At 48.3% G+C, this 11,392-nt stretch overlaps 1 protein-coding gene across 1 annotated transcript in view; it reads left to right on the top strand.

Annotated features, from left to right (window-relative positions):
• The first annotated feature begins 623 nt into the window (after window positions 1-623).
• The window catches only part of PTP4A3 (protein tyrosine phosphatase 4A3), a 191,530-nt gene continuing 180,761 nt past the window's right edge, over window positions 624-11,392 (top strand). The window contains exon 1 of the mRNA XM_086966278.1: window positions 624-1,074. The gene's annotated coding sequence lies outside the window, so the exon portion shown is untranslated. The remainder of the gene's footprint in view (window positions 1,075-11,392) is intronic.

Raw genomic sequence — 11,392 nt, 5'->3', positions numbered from 1 at the left:
TATGTATATTAGGTATTGATTTCTAGAGGAAACGAAAAGTCTGGCGAGACAAAGGCCAAACCTAAAAAAAACACGGCTCGCAGTTGCCAAGTGACTGCTTAATCTGGGTAAAAACTTCAGGCAGCTCTGGAACTTGTAGTTCTTAACATCTCACTGTAGGTTTAGGACTAAAAGTCCCAGCATGCAAAGTGTGAGCCAGAGGTACTGGCTGTCATGGAGCCTCCTGGCAGCTATGACAACAATAACAAGACCGCGCAGCTTAAGGTTTCTCTTGAAAGGTGGAGATGGCCGGGGTCTGCGTGAAGGACACACGCTGCTCCAGCGTTATGTCCCAATTGCATCTGTCGCTTAAAGCGCGCAGTCGTCGGCTTCTAGCCGCTGACTGGCACCGTCCCTGCTCTGGGCCCCAGGCCTGCGTGTACACAGCGCACAGACACCCACGTCGTGCACACATACACGCACGGACTGGCTTTTCCGGCTGTCCCGGCCGAGGAGGCCCCGGGGTTGCTGGGTGTGGGCCAGGGGCCTCCCCGGAGCAGGGCTCCGCAGCTGACTCCTGTGAGACCGCTCTGCCTCGGAGGCCTCCCGCCCTCCCCTCGAAGCAGCTCCTAATTGAAGCCAGTCCGCGCAGCAGGAAGCGCACTGATACCCGCGCTCTCCACCCCCCTCCCTGCTCGCAGCATCCTTCGCCGGCTTCCTCCTCCCCAATTCGCACACAGCCCTCCCACCGAAGCTTACAAAAAAGATCCAGGGCGGTGGGGAGGAGAGGACCGCGCCACACACGCTCACACCGGTGCCAGCTGCCCGTGCGTGGCTTCCAAGTTCTCACAGTGCGCGAGGGCTTTCCCCAAAGACCTCCCCGGCTGCCCCCTCCCTCCCCCGGGGATTCAAGAGCTCCAGGCAGTGGAAGGAGTGAAGCCCGTAACTTGGTTCGTGTGAACGGCGCACAGAGCTTCCCAGCTGCTGCCCGGGGAGGACGTGCGTGGTGGTGGGTCCCTCTCTCCCAGCGAGCAGCCCCGGGGTCCCTCGCCTGGTTCCCGCGCAGAGACGAGCAGCGGCGGCGGCTGGACTCCGGTGAGTGCGCAGGCAGCTGCTCTCGAAACCGGGTGCGCTTCCGAGAACAGGACGCGTTGCTTCTTCTTTTTTGCAAGTGCGCTTTGTGGCTGAATGTCTGCAGTCCGGACCGGTCCGGAGAGCGCTGCACCCGCTGCTGTCTGTCTGTCAGTTGGTCAGTCCGTCACTGAGAGGGTGCCCGGTCTGTGTGACTTGGAAGCGTTTCGTAGGCCTGGCGCACAAGCCCATGTGGCTGCTTTCAAGAGTTCTGCTGAAGCTTTTAATTAGTGAAGAGAACTGCTGCACAGCACGACTCCCCGCGGTGCAAACCCCCAGTTACCCGTGGTTTTTGTTGTGAACGTTGCACAGCATGACTCCCCAATGTGCAAATCCCAATCCACCATACCAGTGGCTTCTGAGAACTGCTGCAGAGCCCCTTTGTACCTGGTGCAAATCCTAGTTTACCAGTTGCCAATGGCTTCTGAGAACCTTTACACAGTTAGCTTTTCCCTGGTGTAAATCCTAGTTCACTATTACCAGTGGCTTCTGGAAGTGTTGCACAGCTTTCTTAGGTATACATTCCAGTTTGCCTGTTACCAGTGGCTTCTTCTGGTAAATGTTGCACAGCTCAACGGCCCAGTTGTAACTTCAGTTTGTTCAATTAGGAATGGCTTAAATGTTCCACGTTGTGACCTAGCGATGTTTTTTTTTATATAATTTGGTATTGGCTTCTCTAGGACCACATTTTTCTAGCGGTTGAATAGAAAAACCCACTGTAACCAAACCGAGCAATGATCAGTTCCCACCACTAACTGGAATTAACCAGAATGTTTCACTCTAGCAGGTCAGCCGAGGGTAAACAAAACGCAGATAAAGCAGTCGAGCTTGGTAGAATCCAAGCCCATCCGGGCAACTGGAAGTTAGGTCCATGTTTACACAGCGCATATTTTAACGCGCTTAAGGAGGCCACGTTGGTGCAGGAGGCGCTACATTTGAAGATACTGCACGTGGGGCCGCGCAGGACTCGCAAGGCACTGTTCACCAGGCATCTACAGTGCACTGAGTCCAGATGTTGCCGCACCTGTGGGCGTGTGATAGTCTGCACTTCCTCTGTTACTGGTGGTGGCGAGATGAGGTTTCAAGGCCGACTCTGAAAATCGAGCACTGCAAAGTGAACTTTACTGCACAGCCCAAGCAGGGGAGCGTTTGGATTCTGCAGTAAAGTTCACTTTGCAGTTTTTGCTAGGGCAGGCTGCTAATATTTGTCCAGAGTTCTGTGCATCTTTATTTGAGGTTTCTAGCAGTTTCAGCGTCTGTGGTGCCGTTTTGAACTGACGCTGGCTGTTACATTTTGTCGGTGGTTTCCTGTATGCCGGCTTGCTGTCTGTTTACGACCCAGAAGCTGTCGGATCCCAGCGGGCAGCTGCCTCCCTCTGTTTCTCACTTGTGTGCTCATCTGCATGGTCTGGCACCTGGCCACTTCAAAGTCCTCCACCCCCCCCCCCCCCTCCTGATTTATTGCTGTTTTTAACGCGGAATTCCCCTCGTGCGTCATATCCAGGTCTCACCATGTTCCGCCTTCAGGCCAGCCCGGCTTTGTAAACAGTACTTTTTGGCACGTTAGCACTTTAAGAGAGATGCTTCTAAGCAGAACTATAAAAGTACATGTATTCACTGTCCCAGGGTACCCGTCTACTGCTAAGTGAGGGCGCTCTCCTATAAACTGTATTTCACCCCTCGAAGTGCTGGTACCCTTCCTTTCTTAATGAAGTGCAGCTACTCAGAACCTGCTGCTTTAAGGCACAGTTTATAACGGGAAACCAGGTGACAAGGCTTAGATTAGTCACCCCCTGGGCGGTCTGACAGTATAACTTGCTATATGGAATCTATCTTCTCCTGTGTGGCCCCTTGTACTAAATATCTGTGGTTTCTAAAATGAGATTTGCCCACCTGCAGTCTGTCAGATGTCTGTCTACCTTTAGACCATTTACAATTAGCATACATGATTTTGCATAAATCACTGGGGCTTTGGTACCCACCGGATTCTTCTATGTATATAAAGTGGAATACAGTTTCTGACCAAATATTCCAATGCATTCTGGAAGTTGAAGTCTCAATTTACAATGGATTGCAGCACACGAGTGGCCGGTAGACCCAACTATTCGCCACCTCAAACCAGACACGGGTTAACATCCAGCAGCAGTTTGTATTCTGAGACCTGTAGTTTTAAAGTCTCCATTGTTAGTTTGCGCCTACACCTCCCAGTGTACATAAGTTTTGTAAAAGCACTGTGGCAGGATCTCCTCGCGGTCCAGTCACCTGGTAGCTAGGTTACGTCTGCCAGCTGCCATAAGAATTACTTCCAAATGGTTCCATATTAAGATGAATTAAACTCGTTTTTAGCCAACAGCTTAGCATGCTGGAGCCTTTTAGCTAATACTTGGCTGATAAAAGTAAGTCCCAGAGCTGCTGAATCCTTCGACCCACGTTACACAAAGTTCCTGACGGCACATGACGCATCTTGCATGTCATTGTGAATCAGTGGTACAATCAAACAGGACTCCAAACAGACCAATTTTACATAGCCACATTAACAGACCAACACGGCTACAATGAGGGAGAAATAGAAGTAGAAATCTGTGCTAATATCGCCCAGACTGAAGGACTGGGTTCTTTGGGCCCAGCGGTGCCAGGGCACAACACCTGAAACCTTCGTGGGTAACCTGCTCCGGCGTACAAATCACAGAGACACGGGACACTTCCTTCGGCGTCAAAGAGTCAAGGTTTATTTACTGCAGGGAACACAGAAGTCACAAGAAGTACATCGAGTGTAGTTCGGGGAGACTGCTTCAAATTGTATTTGTGGATCGCTCCTTTTATACAGTTTCTACCCATAGGATAACATGATACACAATAGTTTACAACCTGGTTCCCACAAGTCGCTCTCAGAGGGGTCGCTTAGATCACTTTGAAACTCACAAGGTCCGGAACATAAGTGCGGAAACATTTGGCGGTTCCCAACTGTAAAAACCCATCTTCCCACCATTAGCAAATTCCAATCAGCAGTAAAGTAGATCGAAACAGGAACGAAGACAGGTGCAGAGGAAGACGGAGACAGTGGGGAGATCGGAAAGGGTGTAAAAGGGGAGTGTCGAGAAGCACGAGATACAGGCATCAAAGGGACGTGCCTAATGAGATGCACGGCTGAGACAATAAGCCCGTGCGGCAAGATGAGCCTCGAGCGGCGCCATCTGCCTTACAGTAGCATCCCCCTCGTCATAAAGACACTTTCAAAGAACATGTGTCTTCCGCAAATATCTTGGGAGTCCCAGGGTCGCGAAGCGGACAGCGTCCGTTCGCTGGCTACTTGAGGGCAAGAGACAAAATGGATGCCGTATCTAAGATGGAACCCGTGGGTACAGATGACAAACCCACATAACAAACGAACGGTTTAAGTTAGCACAGCGAAACTGCGCACACTTGCTAAACTCGTCATTTGCGGTTCATAGATACTAGACTCGACCATATTCGTGTGAGTCGAAAACACCACTTACAATTGTCACGGAACCTCAGACGCTCCTTTTGCCCTCATGTAGGCAAGCACTAGTCGGAATCATACTCGATATTCATCAGACCATCAAGATGTCGTTGTAGCATAGCTCTGTCCAACCGAGTCCCCTTGGTAACAGATGGTTGTCTCATACACGTTGTAGCACAGAGGCCACATAAGGCAGGACCACACTGCACACAAAGGCAACACGTGAACAGGAACACTACCACAACCCCGATGATCGTCAGAATCTTCCAACCCCAAGTCGACACCAGGCCCCAAAACCAACCAAGTAGCGTCCAATCCCCTACATCCACGTGTATGGATTCGGAGATCTTGTGCAACTTCGAGATGGCTTGATAGACAGTAGGAGCATTATCTGGAATGAAAATGCAACAGCTCGAATGGATCACTTTACATACCCCACCGCGATCTGCTAAGACAACATCTAAAACCATACGGTTTTGTAATGTCATAAGTCTCTCCGCCTGAAGTTCTGTGGTGATATTACCAAGGGCACTGGCAGTAATGTTAGCTGTCGATTCTACCACTCGAGTCAAATGTCTCAGGTTCCTACTATTAACCATAGGTCCCCAAAACGGGAGGAAACCCTTGAAAAAGTCTCCTGCCTCTTGACCGGCAGTATCCTCTTCACTAATTACGCCTCGTACAACTCTAGTCTTATGATAATCGGCATCTACAGTAAACGTCGGAGGCAACAGATTTGCAACAAAACATGAGCCCATGAAGTCTGCGGGCAACCATGTGTATGCACGATCATGACAGATGAAGTACGTACCCTTGGCAGCCAGAAGCACAGGGATCGGGGACATTGACAGAACGTAACTTTCAGTGCAAGCACTTACTCCAAGTGAGGCTTGCGAGCCACGACCCACAAGACAAAGATTACCAGTGTGGGGTACGACCCATATTGGAGACGAGCTTTTAAGCTGCTTTTCATTAGTGAACGTACTATATTCCCCTCTATTCGGTGCCCTATAGGCTTGTACCTCTGCCTTAGGGATGAGATAAGCATCATGGATCTCATCTTCCAAATCCTGTATTATCATCGATACCACCCACTGCCATGAGGTAGGACCCGGTTTGGGGGAACGTTCTGGAGAGGGGTGGAAACCTAGTGCGCTTCGAAGCATTGTTTGGTATGCTCGAGCTGACCCTTGGGAACTATACGGTAACACCAGATATGGAATTCCCCTACCCGTAGTATGTGGCATCAACCCACACACCCAACAATTAGTAGTGTTAACCACTAACTGATGCTGATGGAGGAGCTGGATAAAGGAATTGTTGCGGAATTCTACACGTCTAGCCTGTTCGTGTTCTGGTAACATATGAAAGGAATGAGGAGAAGCAGTAGAAGTAATGTTAGGGTAAGGAGTAGGAGTAGGGGTAGGAAGTAAGAAGTAAGACATAGTGTAATACACCCCACCCGCCAAAAATGCGGAAGCAGTTAAAAACAATACAAACAATTGGAATACAAAACATTTAGTACGACTAAGTTTCTGCAGTTTGACTCTATACGCCTGAGCTCCTTCCAAATCATTCAGCTTCAAAAATGCCATTTCCCTATGACCGTCCGCAACGTTTCTTGACGCACTTCGTTCTGTGCAGCAATAGTCAATTCCCAGGAGTTCCTAGGAACCGACGGCCTTTAACCTAGCGTCAAGACCTACTGTCCAGAAGGAAGTACGCGCGCGGCCCTACGGCCCTCAATACACAATATGTATTTATTTAGCACAAATAATTCAGCTGTGGAAGGAAAAAGATACAAGAAAAAAATCTTGATATATGTACAAAACAATTTTCAGTGATACGAATTGTTCACAGTTGATCAGGGGAAACGAAGATATTGCAGTTATCAGTTTCAGCAAAGCAAGAAAAAAATTTATTTGTCCTTAGTATGAGAACGCAAAGAATATCGATGTTTCCCAGGACGTGTCTGCTCGTCAAACAAAGGATCTGTCGAAGAGACAGCGTCCTGCTGATCAGTTCGTTGGTCTGGTCTTGAGTCTCTTGCTGACAATGTTCCAACAATGGCTTTCTGCTGCGCTGAGTGTTCACCAACAAGTTGTGCGTCACTGAAAGGTACAAACGCCGGCAATGTCGCTGCTTCTGTTGACGCAATGCCTTTCCTCACCCACGGGTCTGCCGGCAAAGGAATAGGGACTCGCTTACAATGGGTAGCATGTACCCAGTTCTTCCGTCCCTCAAGACGAACGGCAGTCCTCGTGGCCAAAAGCACCTGGTGAGGTCCAACAAAGCGGGGGTCCAGATTCTTCTTGCGCGAAAAATTTCGGGTGACAACCCAATCACCAGGCTGGAGCTGGTGGCCTGGACCCTCCGTCTGCGTCGGCAAGGCGTCGTAAACCTGTTGATGAATTAACCTCAGTTTAGCAGTCAAGTCATGTAAGTAGTCAATCAACATCGGGTACTCAAGATCAACAAACATACCTGGCCTAGGAACCCCCCACACATTCGCAGGACGGCCGAACACTATTTCATAGGGACTAAGCCCTATTCGGGAGTGTACAGTCGCCCTAGTTGACAGTAATGCTAGAGGCAAAGCGTCAGGCCACGAAAGTCCAGTCGTAGCCTGGATCTTCGCTAATTTCAGTTTAAGGGTGCCATTGTACCCTTCAACCAATCCAGCTGACTGGGGATGATTGGCGCTATGGAATTTCTGATTAATTCCAAGGCCCTTACACACACTCCTCATCACACTTCCAACAAACTCACTTCCGTTATCTGACCACACGACTCTAGGCATTCCATACCGAGGAAAGTATTCCTTCAGTAGGATTTTCGCAGTAGACAAAGCAGTATTATCTTTGAGGGGATAGGCCTCGATCCATCGGGAGAATGCGCAAACCACAACCAAAACGTATTTCAGGTTATTGCATCGCTCCATATGGATGAAGTCCAATTGGATCACCTCAAAGGGATACGAAGGAGGAGCAAAACTGCCAGGGGGAGTTGGGGTTCCTTTGCCAGGATTGTACATTATACACACCATACAATTCTTCACCAAACGTTCAGCACACTTAGTAATTCCATCATTCTTCCACACATCAGCCAACAACTTGCAAATACCTTTCGCGCTAATATGTGCTAACCCATGTGCCATTTGCACAACGGCCAGTACATACGCATCAGGCAACATCCATCTTTTCTGATCTGACAAATCAATCCAGCAACCATTCACATCCAACCTTCCCGTACTTTCTTTCCACTTCATCTTTTCAGTGTCGGTGGCCTCATTCTGAATTGCTTTCACACTCTCTATAGTATTCTCACACATACTTGATTCTGTAGGCCACCTAACCGAATTCGTCACATACATTCGAGTGCTAAGGTTCCGGGCAGTCTCCTTAGCAATCTCATCTGCAAACGCATTACCACGACCAACATCATCCGTCACCTTACGATGCGCACTACATTTAACAATTGCAACTTGAGCAGGCAAAGTCAATGCATCCAAAAGATCGTTCACAAGCTGGCCATGCTGTATTTTCGTGCCATGTGACGTCAAGAAACCACGTTCTCGCCACAATCGTCCGAAACTATGCGCTACACCGAAAGCATACTGACTATCGGTGTACACATTCACACGTTTACCTTTTGCTAATACACATGCTCTAGTAAGAGCGATCAGCTCTGCAGCTTGGGCAGAATTCTGATTCAATCTCGCAGTCTCAACAACAGTATTCAATGTCACCACAGCATAAGCAGTAGTCACATCACCATTCGGCAATTTAAAACATGACCCATCCACATACAGGGTGCCATCCGGGTCTTCCAATGGGGTGTTTTTAAGGTCCACACGACCTTTTGTTTCCTCCTCTGTACGCAAGTAGCAGTCATGTTCTGCTACTACATCTGACTCTGCACTAATTGGTAACAAAGTTGCCGGATTTAGGACATTACAACGTTTTATCTGAATGTGGCTTGCCAAGAGCGTCAATTCGTACCCAGATAACCTCGCACTCGTCAAGTGCTGAGTTTTCGTTCGATTCAAAAGAGTATCGACTGCATGCGGAACCATCACCGTAAGCATATTATCCATGACCAATCCTGCTGATTGTCGGATGGAGACCGCAGCTGCCGCAGTTGCTCTCAAACAACTCGGCAATGCTCTAGCTACTGGGTCTAAGGTCGAGGAAAAATATGCACATGGACGTTGCTTACCACCAAAAGGTTGCGTTAAGACGCTTAAAGCACAACCTTCCCTCTCGTGAACATATAACGTGAACGGCTTGCTGTAATCAGGGGTACCTAACACAGGGGCCGAACACAATGAATCACGTAATTCAGAAAAACTTTTCTGACATTCTTCCGTCCATGGTAAAGGAGTCGAAACATCCTTGCACGTAAGAGCCACCAATGGTTTCGCTAGCAATGAAAAATTAGGAATCCACTGCCTGCAGTACGATGTGATACCTAGAAAGGCACGCACATCTCTTTGGGTTTGTGGCACAGCCATGCGCGCAATCGCTGCAATTCTCTCTGGGGTCAATCTCCTTCCCTCCTTTGACAATAAGTGACCTAGATAGGTTACTTCTTGACAACAATATTGGAGTTTAGAAGGTGACACCTTGTGATTTAACTCACAGAGATGTTGCAGCAACGACACTGTAGCAATTTTGCAAATGTCCTGAGTATCAGCAGCCACCAATAAGTCGTCGACGTATTGAATTAAAGCCGCACCAACCGGCAACCTAAACGCATCTAGTTGACCCTTCAAAGCTTGACTGTAAATCGATGGACTTTCACAGTAGCCCTGAGGAGCGCGTTTGAACCGGAAGCTACGTCCACCAAGAGAGAAACCGAAAAGGTCCCTGCTCTCTTCGGCAATCGGGATGCTGAAAAACGCATTTTTCAAATCAATCACCGAAAACCATGAAGCCGTAGCTGGAATCAGAGTCAGTAGCGCCGTAATGTCAGGCACAACAGGGAATTGAGGAACCACAATTTTATTCACCTCCCGTAAATCAATAACAAAACGATAAACAGGCGGTTTGGTAGGATCAGTACGTTTAAGAATGGGCAGTACAGGACTATTGCACACGTTTCCCCGAGTTTCTTCAATGACATCTTTCTCGATCAAATCATAGATGATCGCTAACAAAGCTCGTTCACCATCCAGGGAGATACGATATTGGGGAATACGTGGCAATCGCACATTCGATTTCAACTGAACAACATAAGGGGAGATATCAAGTAGGCCCACGTCGTTTGGACCCGTCGCCCACAAAGATGCAGGAAGAGAACTCAATTCCGGTGGAAGCTTATCGAGGGACAAGTACATGGGAGAGACTACCCTCTCTCCTAACGTAAGCTTTATACCCGCAGGAGAACAATACAAAGTCGCATACAAGCGTTTAAGCAAATCCAGACCCAAAAGATTTTCACCACAACCAGTGGTTAAAATCAACGGAGCTTCGAGCTCACGAGGCCCAATTTTAAGGGGCAAAGGGCGCGAAACTGGATTGCTAACGGGGGCGCCAGAGAATCCAACAGATACATTTGTTAAGCCAGACAAAGGTGCGCCAGGGAGTTTCGAATGCATGATAGAACTTTTCGCTGCACCAGTGTCCAACAGAAAAGGCTCAACGACGCCCGATGTAGCAACTGCGACGTAAGGCCCTCTCTGATCAACCGGAACTGATACCACTCCCTCTCCTTGTCTTTGGCTGTCCTAGTAATTACTATCGTCAGTTCCCTGATCGACGTAATAATCGTCTACATTGTACTGCGCAGATCGTCCTTGCGATGATCCACGTTGGTCGAAACAATTATTAGAATTTGACGAGTTATCAGAACGGTCGTTCTGAGCACCACGACCTCTACCACGTGATGCGTTCTGTGAACCACCACGACCTCCTCTAGACGAATTACCACCACTACGATCATTTAAAGCAGGACAATTGAATTTAATGTGTCCCTCCTGTCTACAATAAGCACATTGATTGTACCCCAACGAAGATCTCTGAAAAGATGAATCATTACGCGGCTGCGATCGATTTGATTGCGACTGCGATCTATTCTGCTGAGGCGCATTCTGATTAGAACGCGGCGGATATGCTTGTTGTAACAACACTTTAGTTTTCAGCTCTTTCGTCTTTTTATCGGCACGGTCATTTTCCTCTTTTTCTCTATTTTCGTAATATTGTGCCGTAGCCAATATCTGAGCTGAGGTAGAAACGGCCCATGAACTTTCTGAATTTTTCAATTTATTGCACAAGTCGGGCAATAAGTTCGATACAAATTTATCCACAAACAACCTCTGTCCACCCTCAGTACCCATATCCTGCCCACTATGATCGACGAATGTTTCCTCGAACCTCGTAAAGAAGTCTGAAACACTCTCATCTTTCTTCTGCTTACAGGCTGACAACTTGTCCCAATTTACCCTCATAGCTGGCATAAGCGTTTTCATTACCGTAATTATTCGCTGGGGAAGAAGTTCAATCAACTGATCGGGTTTAGTAGCAGCCACTTGTCCAGCGTCTGCCGCTGTAATGGCAGCCCAATCACCACCTAATTCATTCGCGTGATCTTGGTGACGAATCTTGGCCCATACCGGTTGCGGTACGACATTGCCAAACAACATGTCGATATCGGCCAGATTCATTATCGTAGCGTCTACGAGCTGCGATAATTCTTTGTAATATCCCGCAGGATTTTTGCGAGGATCAGGCAAAGTTTGTTTCACCTGAAGCACTTCCGATCGTTTCCAAGGGAGGTGTATCCACACTCTCTGGAAATGTG

This window comes from Lissotriton vulgaris, chromosome 4_1 (genome assembly GCF_964263255.1).
Source record: "Lissotriton vulgaris chromosome 4_1, aLisVul1.2, whole genome shotgun sequence".
Lineage (NCBI taxonomy): Eukaryota > Metazoa > Chordata > Amphibia > Caudata > Salamandridae > Lissotriton > Lissotriton vulgaris.
The sequence above is the reverse complement of the archived record's forward strand: the minus strand, read 5'-3'. Positions and strand labels throughout refer to the sequence as shown.